Source organism: Bufo bufo, chromosome 8 (assembly GCF_905171765.1).
Source record: "Bufo bufo chromosome 8, aBufBuf1.1, whole genome shotgun sequence".
NCBI classification, from domain to species: Eukaryota; Metazoa; Chordata; class Amphibia; order Anura; family Bufonidae; genus Bufo; species Bufo bufo.
The window spans coordinates 44,163,027-44,177,409 of NC_053396.1; positions in this window are offsets into that span (position 1 = coordinate 44,163,027).

Below are 14,383 nucleotides of genomic sequence, written 5' to 3' on the forward strand. Positions count from 1 at the left end.
GGCCTACGGCTACTGCTCCCACCTCCAAACTATGTCACCTTGCCTCTCTGTGGTCTCCTCATGCTGCTTCCACCTCCACACTATGTCACATTGCCTCTCTGTGGTCTCCTCATGATGCTACCACCTCCAAACTATGTCACCTTGCCATTCCGTGGTCTCCTCATGCTGCTGCCACCTCCACACTATGTCACCTTGCCACTCTGTGTCACCCTGTTGTTGCTTCCACCTCTAAACTATGTCACCTTGCCACTCTGTGATCTCTTCATGCTGCTGCCACTTCCTCACTATGTCACCTTGCTACTCTGTGGTCTCCTCATGCTGCTGCCACCTCCAGACTATGTCACCGTGACACTTTGTGTCCTTCTGATGCTGCTATCACCTCCAAACTATATCACCTTGCCACTCTGTGGTCTCCTCATGCTGCTGCCACCTCCACACTATGTCACCTTGCCACTCTGTGTCACCCTGTTGTTGCTTCCACCTCTAAACTATGTCACCTTGCCACTCTGTGATCTCTTCATGCTGCTGCCACCTCCACACTATGTCACCTTGCCACCTCCACACTATATTATCAGGTCACTCTGTGGTCTCCCGATGCTGCCGCCACCTGCACACTGTCATTGTGCCACTCTGTGGCCTCCTCCTTATGCTGCTGCCACCTCCAGACTACACTCTGTGGTCCCCACATGCTGCTTCCACCTCACCTCTACAGTATGTCATAGAGCCACTCTGTGGACTTCTCATGCTGTTCCCACCCTCCCCACTTTATGACTGGGCCACTATTTAGCCTTTTTGGCTTGGCTGACATCATCATTTATTTGACCCTTCTTCTGATCTGTCAGAAGGAAGGAAAAATGAGATGCACAACGGATCCTGTCTATGTAGCAGCTGTAAGGCCTGTATGGTCCCATCAGAATTGGCTTTTGATTTGGTAGCCAAAAGCAAAATTGGGTACAAAACACAGAAGACATGCAAATATTCCATTCAAGTGTCATCTCTGTTTTGGATCCACTCCTGTTTTTTTGGGCATTAGCAGTACTGATGGATTACTGACCAAATGCTGACCGAGTGAAGGCAGATGCTTCACAGACAGGAACTGTTTTTTGTGGGGGGTTTTCTGAAGGATCAGAGGAAGGGCAAAATAATCAGTGATGTCAACAGAAACTTACTGCTGACACCTGTGACGTGCTTACGGTGTTTGGCACCCTTGGTGGGTCCTTTCTCTGCCCCCTCCCCCAATACATAAAAAAAATTGTACCCCCTCACAGTATTATTGCCCTCATTGTCCAACCTTCACAGTAGTTTTGTACAGATGTGTTCCCCCTCACAGGAGTTATTCCCACATTGTGCCCTCTCACAGTAGTTATGCCCATATTGTGCCCCCCTGGGTACCTCCTGACGAAGCCTACGTGGCGAAACACGTGTTGAGGTCGAAGCAGTGGGGGAACTGTGTCACAATTTTTCAGCAGCAACATGGGTAGGTAACATGGTATCTGGATTAGGGTGGGACTAGTGATTTACAGTTATTGTTATATGCCATCTTTATGAGTAGTATTGCACCGTCCAATTATACCCTACAGCATCCATTGCTTGGACGCTGTGAATAAGAGCTAGGTAGTTGTTCAACACTAGGGGACAGCAATTGCACCCGCAACTACTCCAATGTTCACAGCTTCTGTTTATTGTCTGTTACCTGCTGTATATGGTCACATTATCCCCCATTGTGATTCTCCACATTGCAGAGCCCTTTTGTGGCCCAGTCTCCATGTTCTGTCCCTTTTGAGTCTCACCTGTAATGTTCATGTGATTTATAATAAATAAAATGAGATTTTTTTACCTTGTTAAATCCTTGCTCTTTTTTTGTACACATTGTGGCCCCCTCACAGTAGTTATGCCCTCTCTGTTCCCATTTCACAGTTGTAATGCCCTCTTTGTGCCCCCTTCACGGTAATAATCCTGATTGTGCCCTCTACACAGTAATAATCCCCATTGTGCCCCCTTCTTCATAGTAATAATCCCTATTGTGTCCCCTTTATAATAATAATGCTCACTGTGCCCCCTTCATAGTAATAATGCCCACTGTGCCCCCATTCACAGTAATAATGCCCTCTGTGCCCCCTTTATTGTAGTTATGCCCTCTGGCTCTGTGCCCCCTCCATAGTAGAAATGCCCATTGTGCCCCTTCACATTAGTAATGCCCTTTGTGCCCCCTCCATAGTAATAAAGTCCTCTGTGCCCCCTCCATAGTAATAAAGTCCACTTGGCCGCCTCCATAGTAATAAAGTTATCTGTGCCCCCTCCATAGTAATAAAGCCCTCTTTACAGCTTCTGTATTTAAAAAAAAAACACAGTAACTACTCACCTTGTCCTGCTCCTGAAGCTCACAGTCCTCTCTTCCCTGCAGGCACAGATCGCTCTGCCTCACTGTCTGGGCTGAGCTTATGCAGATTTCTGGGCTGCAGGCTCCACCCACACAGACCGGTAGCACGATATGTGTCTGCAGGCTGAATGATGGAGCGGGGAGAAGTCTTCCTGCTTCACTATTCTGCTTCACTGGCATGAAGGAGGGGAGCAGCGCTGGGAGCTGAGCGGTGAGTGACAGGACCGCAGCTCCCAGCACTCCAGCAATGAGCGCTTCCATCTGTATTGATGGAAGCGCTCATTGCTTCTGGCACCCCCCTCAGAGCCAACACCCGGGGTGGACTGCACCCCCCCTTAGTACGCCAATGGCTGACACCCTCTCCACTCTGTCGGTGGGCTCTAATTGTATAAGTGTTTACATGCACAGGTTAACATACACAAGAAAAAAACACATAAATGTTGGACAAAATTGTCTGACCTTAAAGAAGCCAGCTCAGCATCATGACGTAATCCTAAAAAAGCAAACTGAGACTAATCAGGCTAAAATAATCAGTCATTTTATTGAATACATAAATATGACAAAAGACACAAAAGCACATCAAAAGATGTGGTATGAATCACTCCTGAGAGTTGAGCAGACACCTGGATGTTCGGGTTCAACGGCTTCGGCCGAACTTCGGAAAAAAGTTCGAGTTCGGGACCCAAACTTGACCCCGAAACAGAACCCCATTGAAGTCAATGGGGACCCGAACTTTTGAGCACTAAAATGGCTGTAAAAATGTCATGGAAAGGGCTAGAGGGCTGCAAATGGCATCAAAATGTGGTTAAGAGCATGGCAAGTGCTCTGCAAACAAATGTGGATTGGGAAATGACTTTAAATAACATAAAATACGTAAAAATAAAAAATAATAATCTTGATCTAGGAGGACCGGGTCCATATGGAGTAGGAGGTTGAGGAGGCAGTGGATGTGGTGGCGGCGGTGGAGGAGGAGGTAGCCTACACTGGTTTTACATTTTATTTTTAAAATTAGGGTACACCCCAAAACATTGGGAAATAAAACCTGTGATAACCCCCTCCAGTCATGCTAAACACTGTTCAGACAATACACTGGCTGCAGAGCAGGCCAGCACCTCCAAGGGGTAAAGGGCAAGCTCAGGCAATGTGCCCAATTTGGAGACCCAGAAGTTGAAGGGGGCAGACCCGTCATTCAGTACATGTAGGTGTGTGCACACATACTGCTCCACCATGTTGCTGAAATGTCGTACGTCCCCGTGATGTTCACGATCCAATTTGATATCTACTATATCAACTTTCGATGTTCTTTTATGCACCTACCATGGTGATTACGGGTGGCAGGAAATCAGGGTTCCAGGCCAGTGAGGGAGCGTGAGAAAAAGAGACCAAATTTAAGGGAGGATCCATTTTTTGTTTCAATTTAAAATTAGAGTTGAAATATGGGAGAAAGTATTAAAGCATAAAAGTGTGACAACTTTTCAAAGTTTAAGCATTGAATGTAAGGATGTGGTGCACATTAATTACGGAATAATTTATACAATTTTATTCCTTGTCACCTATGCATAGCAGGTGTTTATTCACGTCTAAAATTGTATAATGTCAACCCAAGAATGTAACAGAAAAATTATTGAAATTTATTAAGCCGTCAACTAGGTAGAGGAGGGTATATTACACCCAAAAATTGGTGAATTTTACCCAAAAATTTAACTGACAATTTTTATTTTTTTTCCGGTCTACTAGGTATAGAAGTGGTACATCACACCAAAAAATTGGTGAATTTCACCAGAATATATAACTGACAATTTTTTATTTTTTTTTAGCCCGTCTACTAGGTATAGCAGTGGTACTATACAGCCGAAAATTTGTTTATTTCGCCAGAAAATGTAACTGACAATTTATTTCTTTTTTAACCGGCCTACTAGGTATAGCAGTGGTACTATATACTCAAAAATTGGTTAATTTCACCGGAAATAGTAAATGACAATTTATTTACTTTTTGTTTAACCTGTCCACTAGGTATAGCAGTGGTACTATACACCCAAAAATTTGTTAATTTCACCATAAAATGTAACTGACAATTTTTTTTTTTTTTTTTTTACCGGTCTACTAGGTATAGCAGTGGTACTATACACCCAAAAAAAATTTAATTTCACCCTAAAATGTAAATGACAAAGTAGTGAAATGATATAAAATAAAACACGTACAAAAAAAAAATTGATTTATGAGGTGGAGTTCCATATGGAGTAAGAGTTTGAGGAGGCAGTGGACGCAGCGGAGTAGGTGGAAGCGGCGGTGGAGGAGGTTGAGATAGCCAACACAGGTTTTTGGTTTTAATTTAATTTTGTAAAATTAAGGTACACTCCAAAAGAGTGTGAAATATCCAAAATACAAACATGAGCAATTGCGCTGCAGTATAACAATGGCTGCTTAGTGCCGGTATACATGTCTATTCTGCACAAGGTACGGACAAGTCCAAAGGGATCCATGCCTGGTTCATTTTAATGAACGTGAGCTTGTCCACATTGGCTGTGGACAGGCGGCTGCGCTTGTCTGTGATGACGCCCCCTGCCATGCTAAACACACGTTCAGATAATACACTGGCTGCAGGGCAGGCCAGCACCTCCAAGGCGTAAAGGGCAAGCTCAGGCCATGTGCCCAATTTGGAGACCCAAAAGTTGAAGGGGGCAGACCCGTCATTCAGTACATGTAGACGTGTGCACACATACTGCTCCACCATGTTGCTGAAATGCTGCCTCCTGCTAAGACTTTCCATATCAGCTGGTGGTGCTGGTTGTTGTGGCATGCTGACAAAGCTTTTTTATATTTCGGCCATGCCAACCCTGCCTTCTGAGGTGCTGGCGGTGCCCCAGCTGCGTTGGCGACCTCTTCCTCGTCCTCTGCCTTCGCCTCCTGCTTCCACTGTGCCCCCGCTGTCAGGTGGGAATGCCACCAGCAAGCGCGTCTACCAGCATGCGCTTGTACTCGCACATCTTACGATCACGCTCCAGTGACGGAATTAAGGACGGTACGTTGTCCTTGTAATGGGTATCCAGCAGCGTGGCCACCCAGTAATCAGCACAAGTTAGAATGTGGGCAACTCGGCGGTCGTTGCGGAGACACTGCACCATGTAATCACTCATGTGTGCCAGGCTGCCCAGAGGCAACGAAAAGCTGTCCTCTGTAGGAGGTGTATCGTCTGTGTCCTCTGTATCCCCCCATCCACGCACCAGTGATGGCCATGAGCTGGTCTGGGTGCCACCCTGCTGTGAACATGGTTCCTCCTCCTCCATCTCCTCCTCCTCCACCTCCACCTCCTCATCCTCCAGAACTGTGCCCTGGCTGGACAATTGTGTACCTTGGGTTTGAGGGTGCAGGAAACCACCCTCGGAGCCACTTGGGAATGACTGGCCGGAAACCCTACGAAATTATCCCTCTTCCTCCTCCTCCTCCTCCTGTGCCACATCCTCTTCCATCATCGCCAGGAGCGTTTTTTCAAGTATGCATAGAAGTGAGATAGTAACGCTGAGAACGGCGTTATCGGCACTGGCCATGTTGGTGGAGTACTCGAAACAGCGCAACAAGAAACACAGGTCTCGCATGGAGGCCCAGTCATTGGTGGTGAAGTGGTGCTGTTCCGCCGAGCGACTCACCCGTGCGTGCTGCAGCTGAAACTCCATTATCGCCTGCTGCTGCTCACACAGTCTGGCCAGCATGTGCAAGGTGAAGTTCCACATTGTGGGCACGTCGCATATGAGGCGGTGAGCGGGAAGGCCGAAGTAATGCTGCAGCGCTGACAGGCGAGCAGCAGCAGAGTGAGAACGCCGAAAGCGCGCACAGACGGCCCGCACTTTATGCAGCAGCTCTGACATATCAGTGTAATTTTTAAGGAATCTCTGCACCACCAACTTCAGCACATGCGCCAGGCAAGGGATGTGCGTCAAACCGGCTAGTCCCAGAGCTGCTACGAGATTTCGCCCATTATCGCACACCACCAGGCCGGGCTTGAGGCTGACTGGCACAAACCACTCATCGGTCTGTTGTTTAAGGCCCGTCCACAGCTCCTGCGTGGTGTGGGGTTTGTCCCCCAAACAGATAAGTTTTAAAACTGCCTGCTCTCGTTTACCCCTGGCTGTGCTGAAGTTGGTGGTGAAGGTGTTACGCTGACCGGATGAGGAGCTGGTAGAGGATGAGGAAGCAGAGTAGGAGGAAGCAACAGGAGGCAAACAAGCGCCCTGCAATCCTCGGTGGTGAAAGGACATGCGCCAAACTGCTATCCGCCTCAGTCCCAGGCGTCACTGCATTTACCCAGTGTGCTGTTATGGAGATATAACGGCCCTGACCGTGCTTACTTGTCCACATATCCGTAGTCAGGTGCACCTTGCCACAGATGGCGTTGCGCAGTGCACACCTGATTTTGTCCCCTACCTGGTTTTGAAGGGAAGGGGTGGCTCGCCTTGAAAAGTAGTGGCGGCTGGGCACGACGTACTGTGGGACAGCCACAGCCATAAGGCTTTTAAAACTATCTGTCTCCACCAGACGGAATGACAGCATTTCAAAGGCAAGTAATTTAGAAATGCTGGCATTCAGGGCTAGGGATCGCGGGTAGGTAGGGGGTACTTCCTCTTCCTCTCCAGCGTTTGGGATATGGAGAGCTGAACGCTTCCGTGAGACATTGTGGAGATGCTTGGTGATCCAGGTGTTGGTGTTGCTGGCAGATCCTCTGTTTGATGACCCCCATTTCTTAGCTCTATTGTTTGTATATATAATGGTGTGCAGCCATTTTGTTTTTTATAATTATGTTTGCTTCATGGATATGCACCTGTGATCCTGAAGGTTTTAGTCTAAATTTTCTTGCAATATATTGGGGGTTGCATCTCTTTTAGACTGGACACGCCCATCTACCTGGGACTTCTGAGGAGAATATGTTTGTAGCTGGTTCCTACACTGCCCTGAATATTGTAGGCTTAAAGAGGACCTTTCACTTGTAAAAACAATGTGAACTAAGTATGCTGACATATAGAGCGGCACCCGGGGATCTCACTGCACTTACTATTATCCCCGGTCGCCGCTCCGTTCTGCCGTTATGCCCTCCGGTACCTTTGCTCTGTAAGTTATAGTAGGCAGTGTCTTCCCTTGTCCTGTGGGCGTCTCCGTCTCCTAGGCTGTAGCGCTGGCCAATCGCAGCGCACAGCTCACAGCCTGGGAGAAAAAAACCTGCACAGTGTGCAGCCATTTTGTTTTTTGTACCTATCCAGATAGTGAGATCTCCTCCTTGGATTCTGAATATAGTTCTGACAACTCACAACATATGAAAAGAAGGAAGAGGGACACCATGTGCGTCGCACTTCGCGTGCCGCAGCAATTTTTTTCTACACTAGGCTACTCGTCTAACTCTGCCCAAAACATAACTATACACCTAATGCCACCCAGTGCCCTTGATCCCCCCACATAGTAATTATTCCTCCTTTATGCCACCACACAGAATTTATGCCCACATTGTGCCCCCTTTACAGATTATGCCCAGATATGTGCCTCCTTCACAGTAGTTATGATGGATATGTGCCCCCTCACAGTAGTTATGCCCAGATATCTGCCCCCTCACAGTAGCCATGCCCAATTATGTGCCCCCTCACAGTAGTTATCTCCAGATATGTGCTCTTTTCACAGTATTATGCCCACATATGTGCCCCCTCACAGTAGTTATGCCCACATATGCAGGGCCGGTTTTAGACAAAATGTGGCCCTGGGCAAAATCTAAAGGGGGGGCCCACATCTTGTATTAATGTGCTAAAAACACAGTCCGACGTCCGACACCCCCGCTGATCAGCTGTTTGAGAAGACGGCGCGTGCTGTTCACTGCTGCTGTCCCATAGACCTACAGCAGCAGAGCAGGAAGAGAGAAGGGAGACAGCAAATGCGCACAGCGCATGCTGTCTCCTCACACAGCTGATCGTCCGTCGTGCCGGGAGTCAGACCCCCGCCGATCTAATACTGATGTTCCCATCCTAAGGATAGGTCATAAATATGAAGCTAACCCCAATACTGTGCCTGTTGTGCTCCCCCCCATGTCCACAAACACTTTACTATACTATACACCCACACTGCCCTCATTAGTAATGGTGCCCCCAATAGTGATAATACTCCCCAAGATAACCCCCATTAGTAGCAATGCCCTCCATATTGTGTCAAATAATAATAATGCCCCTACAGTACTCTAGTAGTTATAATATAACCAAAATGCTCCCAGTGGCTCTAATGTCCCCCTGTAGTGCCCCCACTAGTTCTAATATATAATGCTTCCCCCCATACTGCCAGTATATATATAATGTTCCACTGTAGTGCCAGTGTGTATATAATGCTCCTCCATTCCTCCCCAGTAGTGCCAAGTATATATAATGATCTCCTTCCCCCCATCCCTGGTCCCCCCAGCAGTGTGGACATTTTGTATAAAAAAAAGACGGTATAAGAGGAGAGGACTAAAACTCCCAGCATTTCCCTGGCACTTACATTTAATCCATATTTCTTCACATGCATGGCTGGTCTTCTTCTTCATTACTTTACTGCACTGCTGAGCTCCGCCTCCTGTTCTGGTCACATGATGGTGAGGTCATCACAGGTCCTTCATCCCCTCTTCTCTGCTGAGCTTGCCCTCCTGCATCTGACATTATTGCAGGTCCTGTCAGCACTGTGGTAATGAATTGTGTTATGTGTACAGGGAGGGGAAATTACACTGCATTGTAAAGTGCAGCTGTTCAGCTGTCCACCGTTTGCTTCCTGGGATGTTCAGCTGAACAGCAGCACTGAAGCAGGGGGCCCCTTAGACAATGGGGGCCCTAGGCAATTGCCCAGTTTGCCCCCCCCCCCCCGCCACTAACGCCGGCCCTGCACATATGTGCCCCTCACAGTATTTATGCCCAGATATGTGCCCCCTCACAGTAGCAATGCCCAGATATGTGCCCCCTCACAGTAGTTACACCCTGATATGTGCCCCCTTACAGTAGCAATGCCCAGATATGTGCCCCCTCACAGAAGTTACGCCCTGATATGTGTCCCCTTATAGTAGCAATGCCCAGATATGTGCCCCCTCACAGTAGTTATGCCCTGATATGTGTCCCCTTACAGTAGCACTGCCCAGATATGTGCCCCTTCACTGTAGTTATGCCCTGATATGTGCCGCCTTACAGTAGTTATGCAAAGGTACACAGTAATATGCCCAGTTATGTGTCCCCAACAGTAATATGCCCTGATATGTGCCCCCTCACAGTAGTTATGCAAATATATATGCCCCATCACAGTAATATACCCAGATATGTGCCCCCTTCACAGGAAGTAAAAAAAAAAAACTCTACATACTCGCCTCGTTCCTCTGATGATCTCCCAAGCAGCAGCAGAATACATGGAGCTGCTGTTCTGTGTAGGAGAAGGAGGAGCACAGCTGCCGGACAGCCTCGCCCCCTGCACAGACCAGCAGCGTGGAGTGCCAACAGGGTGGAGGAATAATGGAGAAGGGGGCTTACAGCTCTCTGCTTCATCATTATAGGCAACTGTCTCTGCAGTGTACTCAAGTTGTGCGTAGTAGGTGTTTCTGGGTGTAGTAGTGCAATGTACACTCACCTGGTACAGCTGACTCTCTGCAAGGGCAGGTATAGAATTAAAAGTAGTTCGTGACGCCAGTGCCAAGTAAACGGTGGCACGCCGTTTGCGGATGCAGGAATAAATTGAGGAAACGTAGGATTAAAACAGAACTCAAACTTTAGTAGGTTTTCCAAGCAGAGACAATAAAGGAAATGCAGTTCCTCAGCATACAGTCGATTTTGCAATTCGGTCGATGCAGGCAATTCAGTACAGCAGGGTAATTACAGAGTGTTGAACACAGGACTTGCAGCAAAGGAGCTTGCACTCTAACTCTGTCTGATCCTGGAATGTAGCAATTCTTCACCAAGGCCCATTAACCTAAGTCTGGCTTTATATCCTTGATTATGGCTTAAATAAGTACCTCCTCTGTTTCTCTCAGTACCTCTGGCTCCTCTGATCTTTGCCTCTGTCTCTCTTAGCTTCTGAATGGTTCCTCAGGCTCTTAGGGTAAGATATTCCTGCTTCTGCATGTGGGAATTCAGGAGGGAATCTTCTCCTGAACAGCAGGCTTCAGGCCTGGACTTGTCTCAGACATTGTCTAAACTCCAACTGTAGATTACAGACACTAGACTCCGTCTGCCTTGCACTTCCCTGACTGGCCTTATATAAACTAGGGCTCCCTAGCTCCCTCTATGGACTAGAAGTAGGAATGACACCCCTAGCAGGCCTGTACATGCAAGTTTCAATGACAGGGAAATACACACATTACATTACATTTTATAAAACTGACATACAACAACTCCCCATAATTAGGAGGGACGACTGCACACCAAGTGACACTTTGGTAGTGACGGGTATTACAACTCCCGTACACTACATACCCCACTGCTTTAAGCTGAGTACGCCCTCGTACTCCATCATGGGTCGCCCAACTGGAATCTCTACCTGAAACAGAAAATAGAGACATGCAGGCATACATACATGTAATTAATCTGCATTTACATTTACATCAGGTCCAATTGGCAAAGGTGCAGGGCAGTGACAAGGGGCGTCGTTCTCTTCTCTCAGGATAATGAATGGAACGGGGGCGCTGACCTGGCACAGCGTAACAATATAACCAGGATAGTCCATGACAATGAATAAGTCCATGATAAAACAGTAGAAAACGGTATAAAAGTTCTTGGAGGCTCAAATAACAAACATGAGTCCGTACCCAGGTTATTTCTTATCAAATCACAGAGGCTCTCATGCGGTGGAGTCCATCTCTGGGCACAATACTTTTAAAAGAGTAAGAATCTCAGAGGCTCAGGTCCTTTTGAGTCTGTCTCCGGGCACGGTTCCTTAGTATCAGGTTGCACAATAAAATGACAGCAAGAAAAGTGCTGTAAAACCCCTGATCAACCTGAAAAGGGGGTGAAGGGTAAAAGGTGCAACAAAGGAACAGGCACAACTTGGTGTGGGGTACAAAAGCAGGCAGGGGGTCCTGGAAAACAAGCCTGGCCTTGCTGACTTTGTAATTTCAGTGGTCAACACCTACCACTGAGCCGTGGACAAACTGGCAGCCGCAACAAAGGACCAGCATCATAGGACTCCTGTCCTGGAAGGGTTAACATGAAACTTCAGAAGAAATAAATCAAAGGCCTAGCAGGCTGATTCACGGTGGCACATCATAACCACTTGGCTCTGCTGGCAAGTATCGTCTGTAGTATTCCTCTACAGGAGGGTGTGCCCACATAACTGTATCAGGGGGCAGCTGTAGGGTAAAGGGGCCCCTAATAGGTATTGGCCCCATAGGCCTAGGGGTGAACCCTCTGGTGGACCGTGCCGGCCCTGGCATGATCATTGCAGGGTGTGACGTGCTTGGCACCGCCGCAGCAAGCGGTCCGGCGCTCTGGGTGCAGCAGTTTACGGCAATCGCGGGTCCGGTCTGGGGCACTGACGGAACGGTGACAACAGAAGGCGGTCGGCGGGTGGTGACAGGCACCCTTACCTCATCCTTCCTCGGCGGCGTCTGGATCCTGGCGGTGTATGTCTTGCGCAACTCCCGCAACTTCTCCTCCAGCCGGACGATCTGCTCACCGATGCTCTCTGTGTCGGAGTCGCTGTCCTCTGCTGGCGCCGCCGGCGCAGGTACAGTTACCGATGGTGCGGACTCGGCCTTTGCAGGTACTGGCGATGCGTCTGGTCTCCGTCCCATCCGGATGTTCTGAAAGGTAGCACTAAGTCCTTTTAACTGTTCCAGCTCAGATATTGTCTTCTCCCGACGAGGCAGCTCGGGGGAAGGATAGGGGCTCACCCATTTCTCCAACACGGTTGGCTGCCAGAAGACATTTGGCCCAATGAAGGAGCTCCGCTCCTGAAAGGCGTGATGGGCCGACTCTGGAGAGCGTTCCGGTTCTCGCTCGCAGCCAGAGTAGTCTTCTCCTTCTTCTGCCTCCCAATCCTCAGGTCCTCGCTTCGGACGGGTCACAGCAGTCGCATAGGGGCCTCGCAGGCTCTCGGCAGGGGTGTACTCCACTTCCTCTCCCTCGCGGAGGCTGTGCTGGTACGAAGGGAGGTAGTCTCTTTTGACAGACCTTCGATTGACATAGAGGTCTCTGCCAGTTAGATAGTCCTGAATAAACCCATAGCCACGGGATTTGTCAAACGACAGCACCACTCCCTTTCTCCTTTCCAGGCGGGGTTGGGTGTGCGTATGTTTCTCATGTATGGTCTTGGTCAGTTCCTCATAGACGATTTTAGTCTTTGTGTTCCGCTTGATAGCGGCCTCTCGGATCTCCGCCATCAGGGAAGACCATTTGAAAGATGGCTGGAAAAAGTCCCTCCACGAGCCATAGTAGGGCTCGGGTTCTTTCTCCCTTGTGCGGCAGGCGGGTTGCTCCGGTCCTGGAGCGTAGGCCGGTGGAGCCTCCTCTGGCTCTACACCGATGTCAGTCATCTTTTTAATTTCAGGTACGGACGCTGCAGCAACACTCTGCTCACAATCCAACATGCTCGATCCTACTGAGGAGAGCGATAGGGTCGCGTCAATTAGAGTAGCCAGCTCCTCCCATTGCACTGGGGAGCCGCCCCCCAGGTATTCCAGTATATGGAGGGCGGTGTCCAGGCTGGCAGACATGCAAATGTCCAGATAAGCCGTGGCGCCTGCCCTTGACCTTCTTCCCGCTTTTTCCTCAGAAAGGCGCCAACTTTTCCCGCCTTTTCGGGATGAAGGTGACGCAGCAGTAAATTCAGCAAGCTCAGCGGCCATCTTTAGGTACAAACGCTGTCTATTCACTGACAGCAAGCAGGAATGTTTAAAGTCCACAAAACCACACTCCAATGCGGCGATTTTCTTCCTCTGGGTAGCGCAACACTGCACAGCGCTTTTTAGAGTTTTTTGGTACACTTTGGGTACGATTTTCAGTCCACAAAGTCCACTTGAATAAAACAGGAAAATTGTCACTTTGGTCACAGGGCAATGGTATAAGGCACAAAGTTCACGCTTCTTGCACTAGAAAGCGTGCGTATCCTGTTCGTGACGCCAAAAGAGAGGTGCAGTGTACTCAAGTTGTGCGTAGTAGGTGTTTCTGGGTGTAGTAGTGCAATGTACACTCACCTGGTACAGCTGACTCTCTGCAAGGGCAGGTATAGAATTAAAAGTAGTTCGTGACGCCAGTGCCAAGTAAACGGTGGCACGCCGTTTGCGGATGCAGGAATAAATTGAGGAAACGTAGGATTAAAACAGAACTCAAACTTTAGTAGGTTTTCCAAGCAGAGACAATAAAGGAAATGCAGTTCCTCAGCATACAGTCGATTTTGCAATTCGGTCGATGCAGGCAATTCAGTACAGCAGGGTAATTACAGAGTGTTGAACACAGGACTTGCAGCAAAGGAGCTTGCACTCTAACTCTGTCTGATCCTGGAATGTAGCAATTCTTCACCAAGGCCCATTAACCTAAGTCTGGCTTTATATCCTTGATTATGGCTTAAATAAGTACCTCCTCTGTTTCTCTCAGTACCTCTGGCTCCTCTGATCTTTGCCTCTGTCTCTCTTAGCTTCTGAATGGTTCCTCAGGCTCTTAGGGTAAGATATTCCTGCTTCTGCATGTGGGAATTCAGGAGGGAATCTTCTCCTGAACAGCAGGCTTCAGGCCTGGACTTGTCTCAGACATTGTCTAAACTCCAACTGTAGATTACAGACACTAGACTCCATCTGCCTTGCACTTCCCTGACTGGCCTTATATAAACTAGGGCTCCTTAGCTCCCTCTATGGACTAGAAGTAGGAATGACACCCCTAGCAGGCCTGTACATGCAAGTTTCAATGACAGGGAAATACACACATTACATTACATTTTATAAAACTGACATACAACAACTCCCCATAATTAGGAGGGACGACTGCACACCAAGTGACACTTTGGTAGTGACAGGTATTACAACTCCCGTAC